General features: G+C 41.5%; 1 protein-coding gene across 2 annotated transcripts in view; it reads left to right on the plus strand.

The window, feature by feature from the left end:
- Positions 1-462, plus strand: part of LOC128660082 (retinoic acid receptor responder protein 2) — a 53898-nt gene extending 53436 nt beyond the window's left edge. For both annotated transcript variants that reach the window (XM_053713696.1, XM_053713697.1), the window contains exon 5: positions 196-462. The gene's annotated coding sequence lies outside the window, so the exon portion shown is untranslated. The remainder of the gene's footprint in view (positions 1-195) is intronic.
- The last annotated feature ends 18435 nt before the right edge of the window (positions 463-18897 follow it).

Genomic DNA, 18897 nt, shown 5'->3' on the forward strand with positions numbered 1-18897 from the left:
TTTTTTACCCTTTTTTTCAAGCATTTAAACATTCTTAGCTTACAGGCTGTATACAAAAGGCAGTGATTCTGATTTGGCCCTTGGTCATAGATTGCCTATCCCTGGTGTAAACTACTGTATTTCTGAATCAAAATTAAACTTTCCATGAAAACAACTGGAACAGACATAACTTTTTTTTTATTTCATCTGCTTTAGTTAATCCTTGGATGAAGAAGCCCTTGACTTGGTACTGGTGTCACTCTCTAACCACTCGCAGAATTTTTCCGTGAAGACGGCATTAACCCTCTGGTGCTGTCATCACCCTACATGATAAACTAGTCTTTCATAACTACTGAATATGGCAATGGGTTCAGAAGCTTGCAATCTATTTTACACTATACATAACTATCTCTATAGCTGAAAGAGATCTGGGATTTGTAATTGTGTGATACACTCATTAATAAAGAGTATAATATAATTGTATGTAATTCTTTCACATATTAATAAATTCTCACTGATCTATACACTATCGAAACACTCAATTTAATTTAGTTTCTTTCAATTGTGTGAACTTGTATAGTTTACTACATTTATTTGAAAATTGTTTTTTATGATGATACTGTTTAGGTTACCTGTAACCTTGTTTCTCTTTGAATTAATATGTATTGAACTTGTTCTGTAGGACAAACCTATCTTTTCAGTGAAAATTTGCTCATATATTACAAATAAATAATTGCTAAATATTTGAAATTAGCAAATAATTCCGTTTTTTTATTTGGAGTTCTTGCAAGGAATTGTACCTATTGTGACTGGCAAAAATGTGTGTAAATATTGCACACTATGATGCCACCCTATAGGGCTATCTCTAATTAACCCCTTGGATGCCACAGAGGACTGCATGGTGTATACATGGAAAAGGTTAGCTATAACCCTAGCTGTTATCCCTGACCCCAAACTTAAAGGGATATGAAATCCAAAAATGTTCTCTTTCGTGATTCAGATAGAGCATGTGATGTTAAACAACTTTCTAATATACTTCTATTATCAATTTTTCTTTTTTCTTTTCTTTTTTTTTCAAATAATTTTTATTGAGGTTTACAGCACAACAGTAAAAAAAAGATAGCTCAGATACATTAGATAACAATAAATCAGCTAATACAATGCAAAGGTTTTTTTTTAACAAAGCAAAAACAAGATAACATATATGATGTATCACAGATAAAGTGAAGATTGTGATCTAATATTGGACACGCAAAGTCCAGCAATTACTATTAGGTGGAGAATAGGTTGATGCATATTTGGGATTATAATAAGTTTAGTGGTTATAAGATGCGCAGTATACAAGTAAATGCTTATTTTGGGAATGTGTGTGACAATCTGGTAGTTAATAAATAAAAGGAAAGGACTTATGGGTATGATATAATGCAGTATCTGGAGGAAGTGCACCGAATATTGTAGTAAAGAAAGAGTAAACAAGGAGGAAAACAAAAGGAGTAGGAGGAAAGAGAGGGAGAGGAGAAGAATGGAGGGAGGAGAAGAAAGAGAAAAAAAAGGGGGGGAGAAAGGGAAACAAAGGAAAGAGACAAGGGGAGAAGTAAGAGAATGGGAATCAGGGGGTCTTTTTGATTCTTCTGAAACTTAGGTTTTGAGAGCCTTAAGCTCCTTCCACAAATCCCAGGTCTGACAATGCAAGGAGTTATTGTTCGTGGTGAAGATGGGGCTTTCCATTACTTCCAGGTAATCCATAATTTTGACTATATCATGCCAGCTGGGGATATTAGTTTGTTTCCACAAGCGGGCGATAGCTAGTTTGGTGGCCATTAGTAAATATATGCTGAGGAGACCCACAGGGGAAAGAGGTAACCCCACGTTCAAATGGAATAGGACCTTCTGCGGGTCCAGCCAAAGGGTCGGGATCACTTCAGAACACTTATGGGAGAGCATAGCCCATAGTGGTTGTAGGACAGGGCATTCCCACCATATATGTGCTGAGGAACCTACCTGACCACGGCCTCGCCAACAAAGCGGAGAGTTCATGGGGGATATTTTAAAGAGCCGAAGTGGGGTCATGTGCCATTGCATACATATCTTAAGCTATAGTTCCAGCAGTGTAATACAATGAAGAGCCCGCTTGGTTACTAGCATGGCTGCAGACCATTCTTCCTGAGTAGCTTGAAACTGTAGATCTCTTTCCCAGATAGTGATATGGGCCGATTTAAGGATAGGTGGGCGGGTTCAGGATATCTTGATATGATATTGATAAAGCATTAGGGATTTTTTTTGGCTGTACACCATCTCCGTTCCCAACTTGTAGGAGCTCGCAGAGGAAGAGTTGTAAAACCCCAAGAATGCAAAAGGCTTCTTAATCTCCAGAACTCGAACGGCAACAACTGAGAAGGCTGGAATGTGGAGCGGAAGGTTGCAAGATTCATTAGCTGTCCATTAGGGAATAGATCTTGTATACTAAGAATTCCGTGTGAGCCCCATAATGGGGGTGTGAGTCTTGAAGGGCACAGAGCAGGCCCGATAATGTATGTATCGGGGACGGATGGGGAGCTATATGAGGCAGTGAACGAGTTTTATCCCAAAATTTTAGGGCTGAAAGAACAATGTAGTTTTTAATATCAAGAGAGGCCCTAATGTGCTTAGGAATCCATAACAAATCTGATAGTGCAAGTGGGTGTGGTAAGGTTGCTTGTTCTAGCAGCCACCACTTGCATTTAGAAGTGTCAGTTAGTGATCAAAAAGGAGGGAGACAAAAATCCCAAGCCTCTGACCGACGCTGAGGGAGATTTATAGAGGGCTCTAACCTGTGTGAGAAAATGGGACGGAAAATTGAATTTGTTGAGAGCTTCAAAAAGGTATAGCCAATTCACGCGGTCAAAGGCCTTTTCCGCATCTAAGGCCAAAGTGGTGCACGATATTTACCTTCGCTTGGCCTTGAGAAATACATTTAATAGACGTCTAGCCCACCTGATCCCAGTCTATTAAAGAGGGGAGGATACAGTTAAGCCGAGTGGCCAATATTTTAGCAAATAACTTTGTATCTAGATTTAAGAGGGAAATGGGGCGAAAGTTTTTGCAGGAATTAGGTTCCTTCCCAGGTTTCAGGATAGCTACTATTGTTGCAGTGAGAAATTCCGGAGGAAGTGAACCCCGCTCGCCCGCCAGCGAGAAAACTCTAGCAAGTAAGGGAATAATAAGAGGGCTAAACTGTTTGTAGAAAACAGCTGTATAGCCATTTGGTCCTGGGGCCTTATAATATTTCAATGATTTAATGGCTAGTTTTATCTCACGTGTAGTGATAGTTGCATCCAAATATGCTTTCTGATCCTCCGTAAGCATTGGGAGAGAAAGTGGGTCAAGAAAGGCCTTAATTTTTGCAGACGTGGGAGTGGGGCAGTCTGGAAAATCTTTCAGATTATAAAGATCCTGATAGTATTTAGCAAATGCTTTGCCAATATCCGAGGGAAGCCGAACTGGGCCAGTCTGTGTTTTGATATACGGTATTCGGGCATCAGCTGCTCTCTGCATCAATTTATTAGCCAAAAGGGGGTCTGTCTTGTTCCCCTTTGCATAGTACAATTGTTTGAGTTTTTGTATCTGCCATTGCAGTTTAGTGTTCTCTATATTGGAAATCTGAACTTTCACTTCCTCTATTTGTACCAGGGTTTGTGGGTCAAGAGAGTTTTTATGTTGAAGAACTAGAGAACGAAGTTTTGCATGAAGTTGCGCGAGTGTTTCTCCCTGTTTCCTTTTATATTTGGACGCTAGTTTAAGAAAGATACCTCTAAGATAGGCCTTGAGTGAGCCCCACAGATAGTGGTCATTAACAGCCCCATTGTTGTTAATGGATATGAATTGCTTGATTTCTTCCTTTATTAGATTGATGTTATCAATCTCGGCAAGCAAATATTCAGGTAGTTTCCAGGAGGGTCTGGAAGTCGGGGTAGTGGGAAGACGTATTGTTATGTGTATGGGAGAGTGATCCAACCAGGCGCAGTTCGGGATCTGTGCAGACTGTATAGAGTCTAACAATCGTGGTTCACAGAAAATGAAATCGATACGTGAATAAGAATTGTGCACTGTAGAAAAGTATGAGTAATCTCTAGCAGTGGGATGTAAGGATCTCCAAATATCAAATAAGTTGTGGTGCATGATAAGGGTATTAAATTGTTTAGTGGTTTTAAGTAAGGAGAGATCATAGGCTCTATTTCTAGGGGAACGTCTATCCAAGAGGGTATCTAGAACCATGTTAAAGTCCCCTGCAAGTAATAGGTTACCTGTTTTATGGGAATCTAAAAGACGCAGGAACTTTCGAAGGGACTGGGTCTGGACAGTATTAGGTCCGTAATAAGATGCTAATGTGTATAAAGTACCCTCTAACTTACCATTTACAATCAAATATCGACCTTGGGGGTCCGCTTGTACATTAAATTTTTCAAAAAGAATGCACTTATGTATCAATATCGCTACCCCTCGGGACTTGCTCGTGAAAGATGCAGTTTCGATCACCGGGTATTGTTTGAGTTTGAGAGGAACTGGGGTGCCCTCAACCCAGTGGGTCTCCTGTAAAAATGCCACCTTAGTTTTTGTATGGTTAAGGAAATGTAGAGGTCCGCTCCGCTTACTAGGGGTGTTTAGACCTTTAACGTTATGAGAGATGAATGATAGCGCCATATTTTATGAAAGGGGAGAGAGGAAAGAGAAAAAAAAAAGGGGGGGGAGGGGGGTAAGAAGAGGGGAAAAGGAGAGGGAAGGAGGAGGAAGAAAAGAAGAAGCGTAGGATATTCAGTGCCTAACCAAACAGAAGAGCAGGTCTTGTGTTAGATTAATAGGGTTGCGGTATGGACAAGAGAAACCACTTGAGTAGTCTCCTCTAAAATAGGAGCACGTTATGGGTGGGGGGGTATATATAAACTTGGAAATGGCACTGGGTGCCTGCATAAACTTGGGAAAGGCACTGGGTGTCTGTTATGTATATTCGTCCGGGAGAATGGTCGCAAATGAGAAAAAGAAGGGGAGTTATGAAATTAATATAGGAAATCTGTGTATTAGTACAAATAAGGAGATCAGTATGTAATGTGGTTGAGAACCACAATGGGGAGATTGTTCAGTGTTTCTATAGGAGATTAGGAATAGGGTAGTCTCCAAGGCTGGGTATTAATCTATAGGGGACTTAAACAAAGTAGTTCGCAAAAACATTGTATATAAGGGGATTTAAACGTCAGGACTATAAGCGTGTGCAAAAAGTATTTAGGTTTGAATGATTAGAGATGTATAAGTGTAAAATGGTGTTATTTAAAAAACAAAGACTAAATGCGCAACCTAGAAACATACATTTTACACATAGGTCTAATATACAGTACATACCTAGTAAACATAATGCGATCCATGTTAGGCATTTTTGTAAAACTCAATATAACAATCTAGAATACAGTTCAAAGTTACACAACAGCAATATAAGCTCACCTCTAATGTCACATCAGAGTGCGGTGTGTGCACACAAGCATATAGTCTACTTTCGTTAGTTTTAAGTGAGATTTTATGATACCATCTGTCTATAATGATGTGAATTGTTTCTCTACGTTGTGGAAGGTGATAGGGTGTGACCAGTATATGCTAAGGTGTCATGTCATGTATAATCTAATATGGTAGAGAGGTCAGGGTCTGTTTAGCACCTATAAGAGGTATGTATGTCGTCTGATAGAGTGTGGAGTGTGCAGAGAGTTGGTAGAAGCTAAGGGGTCAAGATGGTCTTACATAAATCTAGACAGGTCTGAACATTGGGAGTAATACGGTAGAGCAATCAAGAAAAGTGCACCACTCTACATATACTTGTCAGTCCTCTAGCGGAGTTCCATAATGTCAGGGTTATCTGCGTATATGAGAATAGGTTGGGATTAAGATGAGTAGAGTTGCACAAGTGTGAAGTGATTTAATGTAAACAAAGAGACCAAATGCACATCTTAAAAACATATAGCGCACAAATAGGTCTATCATACATATCGAATAAGCACAATGCAATCTGTCCTAGACATTCAAAGAGAACAACAAGCCTGAACCTTTTGTAAAATTCAATATAACAAACTAAAATATATTTCAAAGTTACACAACAGGAATACAAGCCCACCTCTAAAAGGGTATGGAGTAAACATAGGTATGAGGTCTACTTTCTTTAGCGTTAAGTGAGATTTTAGTATGATTAGTTGTCTATAATAGTGCTAGATATTTCCCTGCGGTGTGGAAGGAGATAGGGTGTGGCCAGTATATGCTGTGATATAATTCCATGTATAATCTAATATAGTAGAGAAGTCTAGGCCCATTTAATATCTATAGTAGGTGTGTATGTTACTTGAGTGAGCGTTGTGTATGGAAGGTTGAAGCTAGGGAACCGAGGTGGGCTCCAATATGTCAAGACAAACCTAGTATTTGGAAATAATAAAAAAAAAAACAATCAAGAAAATTGCACAATTTTACAAATACTTATCAGTCACTCAGTGGAGCTCTGTCTCAAGGAGGGCCGCAGAGCCTATAGAGAAGTGCTACCAGATTGGAGTCCATCCGCATGTATTTCAAGAATCAGTGACACTCAGTTGCCAGGATTGTTGGGGTGTGTTGTCAGAGTTATCATCAGGAGTAGTGGTTAAGTTCCAGGATTTGAGTAGGGTTAAGCCTTGCTTAACATTGATTGTCTTTAAATACCAGTAGCTTAATTGGGTAGCCCATTCGGTATCTGATGTGCTTTTTCCTCAGTACGGTGGTAACATCTGTATATGTTCTTCTTTGTTGGAGAGTTCTGGCAGAGAGATCTGGGAATATTTGTAGATTACGAAACTTCTTGTCAGCCGTAAAGGATCAGCCCAGGATTCAACCCAACTGCTAGCGTGAAAAGTAAAACACACGCTAGCACACTGATAAATATCCAGGACGTGACCCACTCAGGTTTGATTAAAGCAAATGTCCCTTTAAGAAGGTTAATAAACAAACAAAGACAAGTATTCCTTTTAGCAGGTTTGGATAAAGCAAATGTCCCTTTAAGCAGGTTAGCAAACAAACAGAGAGGTATTCCTTTTAGCAGGTTTGGATTAAGCAAATGTCCCTTTAAGCAGGTTAGCAAACAAACAGAGGTATTCCTTTGAGCAGGTTTGGATAAAGCAAATGTCCCTTTAAGCAGGTTAGCAAACAAACAGAGAGGTATTCCTTTTAGCAGGTTTGGATAAAGCAAATGTCCCTTTAAGCAGGTTAGCAAACAAACAGAGAGGTATTCCTTTTAGCAGGTTTGGATAAAGCAAATGTCCCTTTAAGCAGGTTAGCAAACAAACAGAGAGGTATTCCTTTTAGCAGGTTTGGATAAAGCAAATGTCCCTTTAAGCAGGTTAGCAAACAAACAGAGAGGTATTCCTTTTAGCAGGTTACTCCAAGAATCAGATTAAGGACAAGAGTCTCAAATAACAGTAGAGGGAATCAGGCAAAGGAAAGTCTGGCAGGGAAGGAAGAGACTTCAGCATAATACTCACTCAGGTCCGGTCCGGCATGAAGAGAGAGACAAACGGGCCCGAGTAAGATCTTCCGCCGAGATTTGAAGGCAGGGAGACTCTGACGTCAGGAGGTGTGTCAGATACCGCGTCACGTTGCTAGGCAACGTGACGTTAGACAGAGGAGATCCGTGAGCCGCGGCGACACGGCAATGAGCGGGTCAGATACATGACAGCACCCCCCCCTCAAGGACCCCTCCGGGGGACAGGACCAGGCCTAGCAGGATAAGTTTTGTGAAAGGTCCTAATCAAAGCAGGAGCGTGTACTTGTTGAGCTGGTTCCCAAGTCCGTTCCGTGACAGGATAACCCTTCCAATGGATGAGATAGTACAACTTCTTGCCATGAAATTTGGAATATAAAATTCATTCTACTTCAAACTCAGGCTGTCCCTGAATCAACAGAGGAGGAGGCTTGGATAGAGACTTAGAATACTTATTAGATACCAAAGGTTTCAGAAGAGAAACATGAAAAACAGGGTGAGCTTTGAGGGTTTTAGGAAGAGCAACTCGGTAAGCAGTCGAACAAACCTGACCCAATATTCGGAAAGGACCCACATATCGTGGCCCCAATTTATTAGAAGGTTGTTTGAGACGAAGATGATGTGTAGAAATCCAAACCTTGTCTCCAGGACGAAATTTAGGAGCCTTCTTCCGTCGGCGATCTGCAAAAAACTTGTATCGATTAGAGGCTTTGGAAAGAAGAACACGTATCTTCCGCCAATGGCGAGTTAATCTCTGAGCAGTTAGATCAGAAGCAGGATTTTCAGAAAAGGAAGTATGCAGAGGAAATGTTCTGGGTTGAAATCCATAAGCTGCCTAAAAGGGAGAAGACTGAAGAGACGAATTGTAACGAGCATTATGAACCAACTCCGCCAAAGGAAGATAACGAGTCCAATTAGAGTGATGATGGTCCACATAATGTCTAAGATAAGTCTCCAGACACTGGTTTACTCTCTCGGTCTGGCCATTAGACTGTGGATGATGTGAAGTTGATAAAGAGACTGTAGTGCCAAAATGTTTGCAGAGTCATCTCCAGAACCGAGAAACAAATTGTACCCCTCTATCGGAGACGATGTCCCTAGGAAACCCATGTAATCTCACGATATGTAAAAGAAAAAGTTCAGAAAGTCTCTTGGCAGATGGAAGACCAGGCAAAGGAATGAAATGAGCAGACTTCGTAAACCTGTCGACTACCACCAAAATAGTGTTGTTTCCGGCTGAAAGAGGAAGGTCTGTAATAAAATCCATAGATAAATGGGTCCAAGGCTGGTGAGGAATGAGTAAAGGTTGAAGCAAACCAGAAGGGAGTTGACGAGGAGTTTTATTGGTAGCACATTGTGTGCAAACAGAGACATAATCTTTAACATCTTGAGTGAGAGTAGGCCACCAGACATACTGTTTGAGATTCCGAGTCGTGTTACTGATGCCAGGATGTCCAGAGAGAGCACTATCATGAGCCCAATGTAGGATCTTGAGACGGAGATGTTCAGGAACAAATAATAAACCGTCAGGAGGTTTGCAGGATGAAGGAAGATCCTTTTGAGCAGACTGTAAGTCCTGTAAACAAGAGGTTGATAACTGAGCTATGACTTCTTGTGGTTGAAGAATGGTACCAGATTCTGGAGTAGAGGTAGATTGAAACTGTCTGGACAGGGCATCCGCTTTTTTATTCTTAGAACCAGGTATATAGGAAAGATTGTAATTAAAACGTGAGAAGAATAAAGACCAACGAGCCTGCCTGGAATTCAATCGTTTGGCAGTTTGGAGATAAAGAAGATTTTTATGATCTGTGAGTATGGAAAATGGAAAAGTAGTACCCTCCAGCCAATGCCTCCATTCGTCCAGAGCCATCTTGATGGCTAATAACTCTTTATTGCCAACATCATAGTTTAATTCAGAAGAAGTAAATTTCTTGGAAAAGAAACCTACAGGATGAATCTTTCCCGTGTCAGGTAATCGTTGGGAAAGAACAGCCCAGCAGCAACAGAAGAAGCATCCACTTCTAGGATAAATTGAAAATCCAGATTTGGGTGACGGAGTATGGGTGCAGAAGAAAAGGCCTCTTTGAGGGACTCAAAGGCCTTAATAGCCTCTGGGGACCATTCTTTACAATCTTGCCCCTTTCTAGTGAGTGACGTAAGGGGAGTAGTGATAGTAGCAAATCCTTTGATAAATTTTCTGTAATAACTGGCGAAGCCAAGAAACCGTTGTAGGGCCTTAAGAGAATCAGGTCTAGGCCAGTCCAAAATGGAAGAGAGTTTAGTAGGATCCATTTCAAATCCAGATTCAGATATTACATAACCCAAGAAAGGTATGGATTTTTGATGAAATGAACATTTCTCCAATTTGGCGAATAGATTATTGTCTCGTAACCGTTGCAAAACTTTCCTGACGTGGTGTACGTGATCTTGATAATTGTGGGAAAAAATTAGAATATCGTCAAGGTAAATAATGACGAAGGAGTTCAGAAAATCCCGAAAAGATCTCATTCACAAAGTGTTGAAAAACAGCAGGGGCATTACACAGCCCAAAGGGCATGACAAGATATTCATAATGCCCAAATCGAGTGTTAAAGGCTGTCTTCCATTCATCACCCTTGCGCATGCAAATAAGGTTACAAGCACCACGAAGATCTAGTTTGGTAAATATTGTAGCTCCTTGAAGATAAGTAAACAGTTCAGGAATAAGAGGTAAGGGGTAACTATTCTTGACTGTGATTTGATTCAAAGCCCGGTAATCAATACAAGGTTGCAGACCTCCATCCTTTTTCCCCACAAAAAAGAACCCTGCCCCTAGAGGAGAAGAGGAGGGTCGAATAAAACCTCTAGCCAAACTATCTTGGATATATTCCTCCAAGGCTACATTCTCAGGCCTTGAGAGCGGATACGTCTTGCCACGAGGGTAGGTAGCCCCAGGAAGTAGATCAATGGGACAATCAAAAGGACGGTGAGGGGGAAGACGTTCTGCTTCTTTCTTGGAAAAAACATCAACAAAATCTTGATAAGGTGCGGGTAACGACCCAGAAGTGTCAGTAGTGAGAGCAATAGTGAGAGGCACTTTAGTGGGTATTTGAAGACAACTATTTTGACATGCAGATCCCCAGGAAGTGAGTTCGCCTTGAGTACAAGAGAAGACAGGGTTATGTAACTGGAGCCAGGGAAGACCCAAAATTATGGGAAATTGAGGAGTCGAGATAACGTCAAAACATATAGTCTCCGAATGAAGAATTCCTACAGAAAAGAGAATGGGTCTAGTAGCAAACTGGATAAGTCCGGAACCCAAAGGATCTCCACTAACAGTAGAGACAGGAATAGAATACTCCTTTCTGCTTAAGGGAATAGAGTGAGTAGTAACAAATGTGGAATCGATGAAGACTCCTCCAGCACCCGAGTCAATAAGGGCTTGAGTATGAATCTTGTTTCCTCCAATTTGAAGAGAAACCGGAACAAAAAGTTTATTATTGAGGGATTGAAATCCTATTTGGCTTAACTCAGCTCCCTGGACAGAAGTTAAGCCCTGGCTTTTAGTGGTCTGGTAGGACAATCCTTTAATAAATGTCCTTTAAGGCCACAGTACAAACACAGTCCAAGAGAGCGTCTCCTCAGACGTTCAGTTTCGGTTAATCTAATGGTGCCTATTTCCATTGGTTCAGCCTGGTCGGAAGGTGGAGAAGCGGGAGTTACAGGGTTTGAGAGGCGAGGAACCAGACGAAAAGGTCGATTAGAAGATTTCTGACTTCTTTCTTGTTGGCGTTCGCGGTATCTGGAATCGAGGCAAATACAAAGATTTATCAGAGCTTCTAGAGATTCTGGAAGTTCACGATAGACCAACTCATCTTTGAGACGTTCAGAGAGTCCTTTATGGAAAGCTGCTCTAAGAGCTCCCTGATTCCAAGTAGTCTAAGAAGCTAGGGTGCAAAATTCAATGGCATATTGAGATACAGATTGACCACCTTGTCGTAAGTCTAAGAGGGAAGCTTCAGCAGTGGCGGACCTCCCCGGTTTATCGAAGACATTTGAAAATACAGAGAGGAATGTATCCACATCCTGGAGTATTGGATCATTCTTTTCAAGCAAAGGTGATACCCAGGCTAAGGCTCTACCTTTCATTAAGGATATAAGGAAAGTGATTCTAGAAGAGGGGGTTGCAAAGAGAACAGGACTATTCCGAAAATGAAGGCGACACTGATTCAGAAAACCCCTACAATCTTCAGGATTCCCATCATATTTGTCCGGAAGGGGTATCCTCGGACTGAGTTGACCTTGTGACTGATTAGTAGGATTCGTAGGAGGTGAGGGCTCCAAAGGAATAGGATTAGGAGGTATAGGAGCAGCCATATTCTGAAGTAAAGTAGTTATCTGATCCAACTTTGCGTCCAAGGATTGCAAGTGAGTAGCATGAGATCCCAATAACTGTCCCTGGTGGGTCACGGCCATGGATAATTCAGTGGGGTCCATTTTGACCCGTTTGTAATGTCAGCCGTAAAGGATCAGCCCAGGATTCAACCCAACTGCTAGCGTGAAAATAAAACACACGCTAGCACACTGAGAAATATCCAGGACGTGACCCACTCAGGTTTGATTAAAGCAAATGTCCCTTTAAGAAGGTTAATAAACAAACAAAGACAAGTATTCCTTTTAGCAGGTTTGGATAAAGCAAATGTCCCTTTAAGCAGGTTAGCAAACAAACAGAGAGGTATTCCTTTTAGCAGGTTTGGATTAAGCAAATGTCCCTTTAAGCAGGTTAGCAAACAAACAGAGGTATTCCTTTTAGCAGGTTTGGATAAAGCAAATGTCCCTTTAAGCAGGTTAGCAAACAAACAGAGGTATTCCTTTTAGCAGGTTTGGATAAAGCAAATGTCCCTTTAAGCAGGTTAGCAAACAAACAGAGAGGTATTCCTTTTAGCAGGTTTGGATAAAGCAAATGTCCCTTTAAGCAGGTTAGCAAACAAACAGAGAGGTATTCCTTTTAGCAGGTTTGGATAAAACAAATGTCCCTTTAAGCAGGTTAGCAAACAAACAGAGAGGTATTCCTTTTAGCAGGTTTGGATAAAGCAAATGTCCCTTTAAGCAGGTTAGCAAACAATCAGAGAGGTATTCCTTTTAGCAGTTTTGGATAAAGCAAATGTCCCTTTAAGCAGGTTAGCAAACAAACAGAGAGGTATTCCTTTTAGCAGGTTACTCCAAGAATCAGATTAAGGACAAGAGTCTCAAATAACAGTAGAGGGAATCAGGCAAAGGAAAGTCTGGCAGGGAAGGAAGAGACTTCAGCATAATACTCACTCAGGTCCGGTCCGGCATGAAGAGAGAGACAAACGGGCCCCGAGTAAGATCTTCCGCCGAGATTTGAAGGCAGGGAGACTCTGACGTCAGGAGGTGTGTCAGATACCGCGTCACGTTGGTAGGCAACGTGACGTGAGACAGAGGAGATCCGTGAGCCGCGGCGACATGGCAATGAGCGGGTAAGATACATGACACTTCTCTGGAAGTGAAGGTTTCTGGAAATGTGCTCTTTGGACCCACTATTTGTAGGTAAAATAATGAAGGCGGACTATGACATCCCGTGGTTGCTCCTCAGACAAGCCTTTAGGCCTTAAAGAGCGATGAGCCCTATCTATTAAATTTTCGGATTCAGAGGATATCGGAGCAAGCTGTTGGAAAAGGTCCTTTAAGAAGGGTTGTAAATCCCCAGAAGACACAGATTCCGGCACCCCCCGGATCCTAAGGTTGTTGCGCTGGGATCTATCTTCGAGGTCTGCAATTTTGTCTTCGACCGATTCCATATATTCCGATTGATGTTGAGTATATGTTAGACAATTGGATTGTTCTGTAGCTAAATCTTCACAGCGCCTCTCTAGTGTATCAATGTGTTCATTGGTGAAGGAGATTTCTTTTTTAAGTTCTGCAGTGGAGGCAGATAATTTTGCAGCAAACGATTCATGGTGATCATCTAACATATTTTTTTTAAGGAATCCAGAATGAAAGCGGGTGTAACTGTTTCTCCAGAGCTATGCTGCATGTTCTTCAAAGCTGAGAGAGGAAATTCGACTGAGTCAGAACCAGGGGAATCGGGGGGTTCAAGTGTAGTATGGGTATCAGATGGATGAGGACTGAAGTGATCCATCACAGTCTTTTTAGGGGGTATTGCGGTTTATTCTTCCTCCTCTGTGACTGTGACATAATTAGGTGAATATTATTTGACGTAAGTCTCTAAATGAGGTGTTTGGATTAGAATTAAATTACAATGAATGGGTTCTTGTCACAAAAAACATGTAGGTCTCCAACAATTTAGGAGGTGAAACTATCCTGTGGTGCACAAAACACTGGTTGTATGGTAGGCATTTCCTTGCAGCCTTAGAATAAAGTCTTACTCCATAGTGAAAACGTTAAAAATATTGTGCCTATACAAAATCAGATATAAACAGCAGCCTAACTGAGGGCTGCAGCCATAAGCATAAATTGAGTGGTTAACTGTGCATAGATTTCGCAAGGTGGAATGCCGTTTTTCTTGAAACCACTATGGTCACCTTCCTGTGGTTAGTTATATTTTTAGGGTCCCCTCCTAACTTCATACCCCTGCTAGGCTGGAGCAACAAGCGTTAATATTTCAAGTTAGGACAGTATTCCTTCACAGGGAGTTTCTGTAATAACGGAGTGTCAATCTTAGCACAATTGGGCTATGAGTGTCTATACAGGCTTGCTATATAAATATTGTATGCCGCTAGATTATAGCCATTTAAGAATGAACTGAGGCAGATGTGCAGTCCCCAAGTGATAGCCTGATTTATCTGTTTTATTGGCCCACACTATATTGTAAGTAAGTCTTTTGGGGTTTAACACAGTGTTGTCAATGCAGGCTCCGGTGTCATGGACTGCTGTGTATGGGCAGTATCATGGTACTTACAGTCAGGAGTATGCTGTCACTTCTGTGCTCCGAGAAGAACTCCCCTGCAGTGAGTGGATGCCACAGCAACCTTGGATGGAGGTAAGTAGAGAGCCACCGCTCCGTAAGTGTCGCCTTGCAAACTCCACGTGGCGTATGGTCAGAAGACAAGATGGCGCCGTCTCCGGGCGGTTCGTGGTGTCGGGACAGTGAACTGTCCTGTCTGCAGCCAAGTTGGGCGGATAGTCCAGAGGTATGCCCGGGGTTGTAATGCGACGTGGGGTACAGGCTCTGATGTCCTCAATGCGTACCAGGACAGGTTGATCTCCTCGGTGTCTCCGGTGCATGGGCTCCTTTGTTCAGGGACACAAGTTTGCTGTTCTGCTGTCCCAATGATGTCAATTACAGCAGTTGGTATCACGGGAGGGAAAGTGGGACTAAGAGGCCCAGAAAAAAAGTAGAGGAAAAGGGCAAAAACTTTAAAAAGTAGAGAGATTCGAGCAGGAGCTCACTATGGCCTAGATTTGGAGTTCGGCGGTAGCCGTCAAAACCAGCGTTAGAGGCTCCTAACGCTGGTTTTGGCCACCCGCTGGTATTTGGAGTCAGTGATTAAAGGGTCTAACGCTCACTTTTCAGCCGCGACTTTTCCATACCGCAGATCCCCCTACGCCATTTGCGTAGCCTATCTTTTCAATGGGATCTTTCTAACGCTGGTATTTAGAGTCGTTTCTGAAGTGAGCGTTAGAGCTCTAACGACAAAATTCCAGCCGCCTGAAAATAGCAGGAGTTAAGAGCTTTCTGGCTAACGCCGGTTCATAAAGCTCTTAACTACTGTACCCTAAAGTACACTAACACCCATAAACTACCTATGTACCCCTAAACCGAGGCCCCCCCACATCGCCGACACTCGATTAAAATTTTTAACCCCTAATCTGCCGACCGCCACCTACGTTATATTTATGTACCCCTAATCTGCTGCCCCTAACCCCGCCGACCCCTGTATTATATTTATTAACCCCTAACCTGCCCCCCACAACGTCGCCGCCAGCTACTTAAAATAATTAACCCCTAATCTTCCGACCGCAAAGCGCCGCCACCTACGTTATCCCTATGTACCCCTAATCTGCTACCCCTAACACCGCCGACCCCTATATTATATTTATTAACCCCTAATCTGCCCCCCACAACGTCGCCGACACCTGCCTACACTTATTAACTCCTAATCTGCCGAGCGGACCTGAGCGCTACTATAATAAAGTTATTAACCCCTAACCCGCCTCACTAACCCTATCATAAATAGTATTAACCCCTAATCTGCCCTCCCTAACATCGCCGACACCTAACTTCAATTATTAACCCCTAATCTGCCGACCGGAGCTCACCGCTATTCTAATAAATGGATTAACCCCTAAAGCTAAGTCTAACCCTAACACTAACACCCCCCTAAGTTAAATATAATTTACATCTAACGAAATAAATTAACTCTTATTAAATAAATTATTCCTATTTAAAGCTAAATACTTACCTGTAAAATAAACCCTAATATAGCTACAATATAAATTATAATTATATTATAGCTATTTTAGGATTAATATTTATTTTACAGGCAACTTTGTAATTATTTTAACCAGGTACAATAGCTATTAAATAGTTAAGAACTATTTAATAGTTACCTAGTTAAAATAATAACAAATTTACCTGTAAAATAAATCCTAACCTAAGTTATAATTAAACCTAACACTACCCTATCAATAAAATAATTAAATAAACTACCTACAATTAACTACAATTAACCTAACACTACACTATCAATAAATTAATTAAACACAATTCCTACAAATAAATACAATTAAATAAACTAGCTAAAGTACAAAAAATAAAAAAGAACTAAGTTACAGAAAATAAAAAAATATTTACAAACATAAGAAAAATATTACAACAATTTTAAACTAATTACACCTACTCTAAGCCCCCTAATAAAATAACAAAGCCCCCCAAAATAAAAAATTCCCTACCCTATTCTAAATTAAAAAAGTTACAAGCTCTTTTACCTTACCAGCCCTGAACAGGGCCCTTTGCGGGGCATGCCCCAAGAATTTCAGCTCTTTTGCCTGTAAAAAAAAAACATACAATACCCCCCCCCCCAACATTACAACCCACCACCCACATACCCCTAATCTAACCCAAACCCCCCTTAAATAAACCTAACACTAAGCCCCTGAAGATCTTCCTACCTTGTCTTCACCATCCAGGTATCACCGATCCGTCCTGGCTCCAAGATCTTCATCCAACCCAAGCGGGGGTTGGCGATCCATAATCCGGTCCAGAAGAGGCTCCAAAGTCTTCCTCCTATCCGGCAAGAAGAGGACATCCGGACCGGCAAACATCTTCTCCAAGCGGCATCTTCGATCTTCTTCCATCCGGAGCGAAGCGGCAGGATCCTGAAGACCTCCAGCGCGGAACATCCATCCGGACCGACGACTGAACGACGAATGACTGTTCCTTTAAGGGACGTCATCCAAGATGGCGTCCCTCGAATTCCGATTGGCTGATAGGATTCTATCAGCCAATCGGAATTCGAGGGACGCCATCTTGGATGTCGTCCCTTAAAGGAACAGTCATTCGTCGTTCAGTCGTCGGTCCGGATGGATGTTCCGCGCTGGAGGTCTTCAGGATCCTGCCGCTTCGCTCCGGATGGAAGAAGATCGAAGATGCCGCTTGGAGAAGATGTTTGCCGGTCCGGATGTCCTCTTCTTGCCGGATAGGAGGAAGACTTTGGAGCCTCTTCTGGACCGGATTATGGATCGCCAACCCCCGCTTGGGTTGGATGAAGATCTTGGAGCCAGGATGGATCGGTGATACCTGGATGGTGAAGACAAGGTAGGAAGATCTTCAGGGGATTAGTGTTAGGTTTATTTAAGGGGGGTTTGGGTTAGATTAGGGGTATGTGGGTGGTGGGTTGTAATGTTGGGGGGGGGGTATTGTATGTTTTTTTTTACAGGCAAAAGAGCTGAAATTCTTGGGGCATGCCCCGCAAAGGGCCCTGTTCAGGGCTGGTAAGGTAAAAGAGCTTGTAACTTTTTTAATTTAGAATAGGGTAGGGAATTTTTTATTTTGGGGGGCTTTGTTATTTTATTAGGGGGCTTAGAGTAGGTGTAATTAGTTTAAAATTGTTGTAATATTTTTCTTATGTTTGTAAATATTTTTTTATTTTCTGTAACTTAGTTCTTTTTTATTTTTTGTACTTTAGCTAGTTTATTTAATTGTATTTATTTGTAGGAATTGTGTTTAATTAATTTATTGATAGTGTAGTGTTAGGTTAATTGTAGTTAATTGTAGGTAGTTTATTTAATTATTTTATTGATAGGGTAGTGTTAGGTTTAATTATAACTTAGGTTAGGATTTATTTTACAGGTAAATTTGTTATTATTTTAACTAGGTAACTATTAAATAGTTCTTAACTATTTAATAGCTATTGTACCTGGTTAAAATAATTACAAAGTTGCCTGTAAAATAAATATTAATCCTAAAATAGCTATAATATAATTATAATTTATATTGTAGCTATATTAGGATTTATTTTACAGGTAAGTATTTAGCTTTAAATAGGAATCATTTATTTAATAAGAGTTAATTTATTTCGTTAGATAAATATTATATTTAACTTAGGGGGGTGTTAGTGTTAGGGTTAGACTTAGCTTTAGGGGTTAATCCATTTATTAGAATAGCGGTGAGCTCCGATCGGAAGATTAGGGGTTAATAATTGAAGTTAGGTGTCGGCGATGTTAGGGAGGGCAGATTAGGGGTTAATACTATTTATGATAGGGTTAGTGAGGCGGATTAGGGGTTAATAACTTTATTATAGTAGCGCTCAGGTCCGCTCGGCAGATTAGGGGTTAATAAGTGTAGGCAGGTGTCGGCGACGTTGTGGGGGGCAGGTTAGGGGTTAATAAATATAATATAGGGGTCGGCGGTGTTAGGGGTAGCAGATTAGGGGTACATAGGGATAACGTAGGTTGCGGCGGTTTACGGAGCGGCAGATTAGGGGTTAAAAAAAATATGCAGGGGTCAGCGATAGCGGGGACGGCAGATTAGGGGTTAATAAGTGTAAGGTTAGGGGTGTTTAGACTCGGGGTACATGTTAGAGTGTTAGGTGCAGACGTAGGAAGTGTTTCCCCATAGGAAACAATGGGGCTGCGTTAGGAGCTGAACGCTGCTTTTTTGCAGGTGTTAGGTTTTTTGACAGCTCAAACAGCCCCATTGTTTCCTATGGGAGAATCGTGCACGAGCACGTTTTTGAGGCCGGCCGCGTCCGTAAGCAACTCTGGTATCGAGAGTTGCATTTGCGGTAAAAATGCTCTACGCTCCTTTTTTGGAGCCTAACGCAGCATTTGTTTGAACTCTCGATACCAGAGTTAATTTTATGGTGCGGCCAGAAAAAAGCCTGCGGAGCGTTAACAGACCTTTTACAGCCGAACTCCAAATCTAGGCCTATGAG

The sequence above is a fragment of the Bombina bombina genome, chromosome 5 (genome assembly GCF_027579735.1).
Source record: "Bombina bombina isolate aBomBom1 chromosome 5, aBomBom1.pri, whole genome shotgun sequence".
Taxonomy (NCBI): domain Eukaryota; kingdom Metazoa; phylum Chordata; class Amphibia; order Anura; family Bombinatoridae; genus Bombina; species Bombina bombina.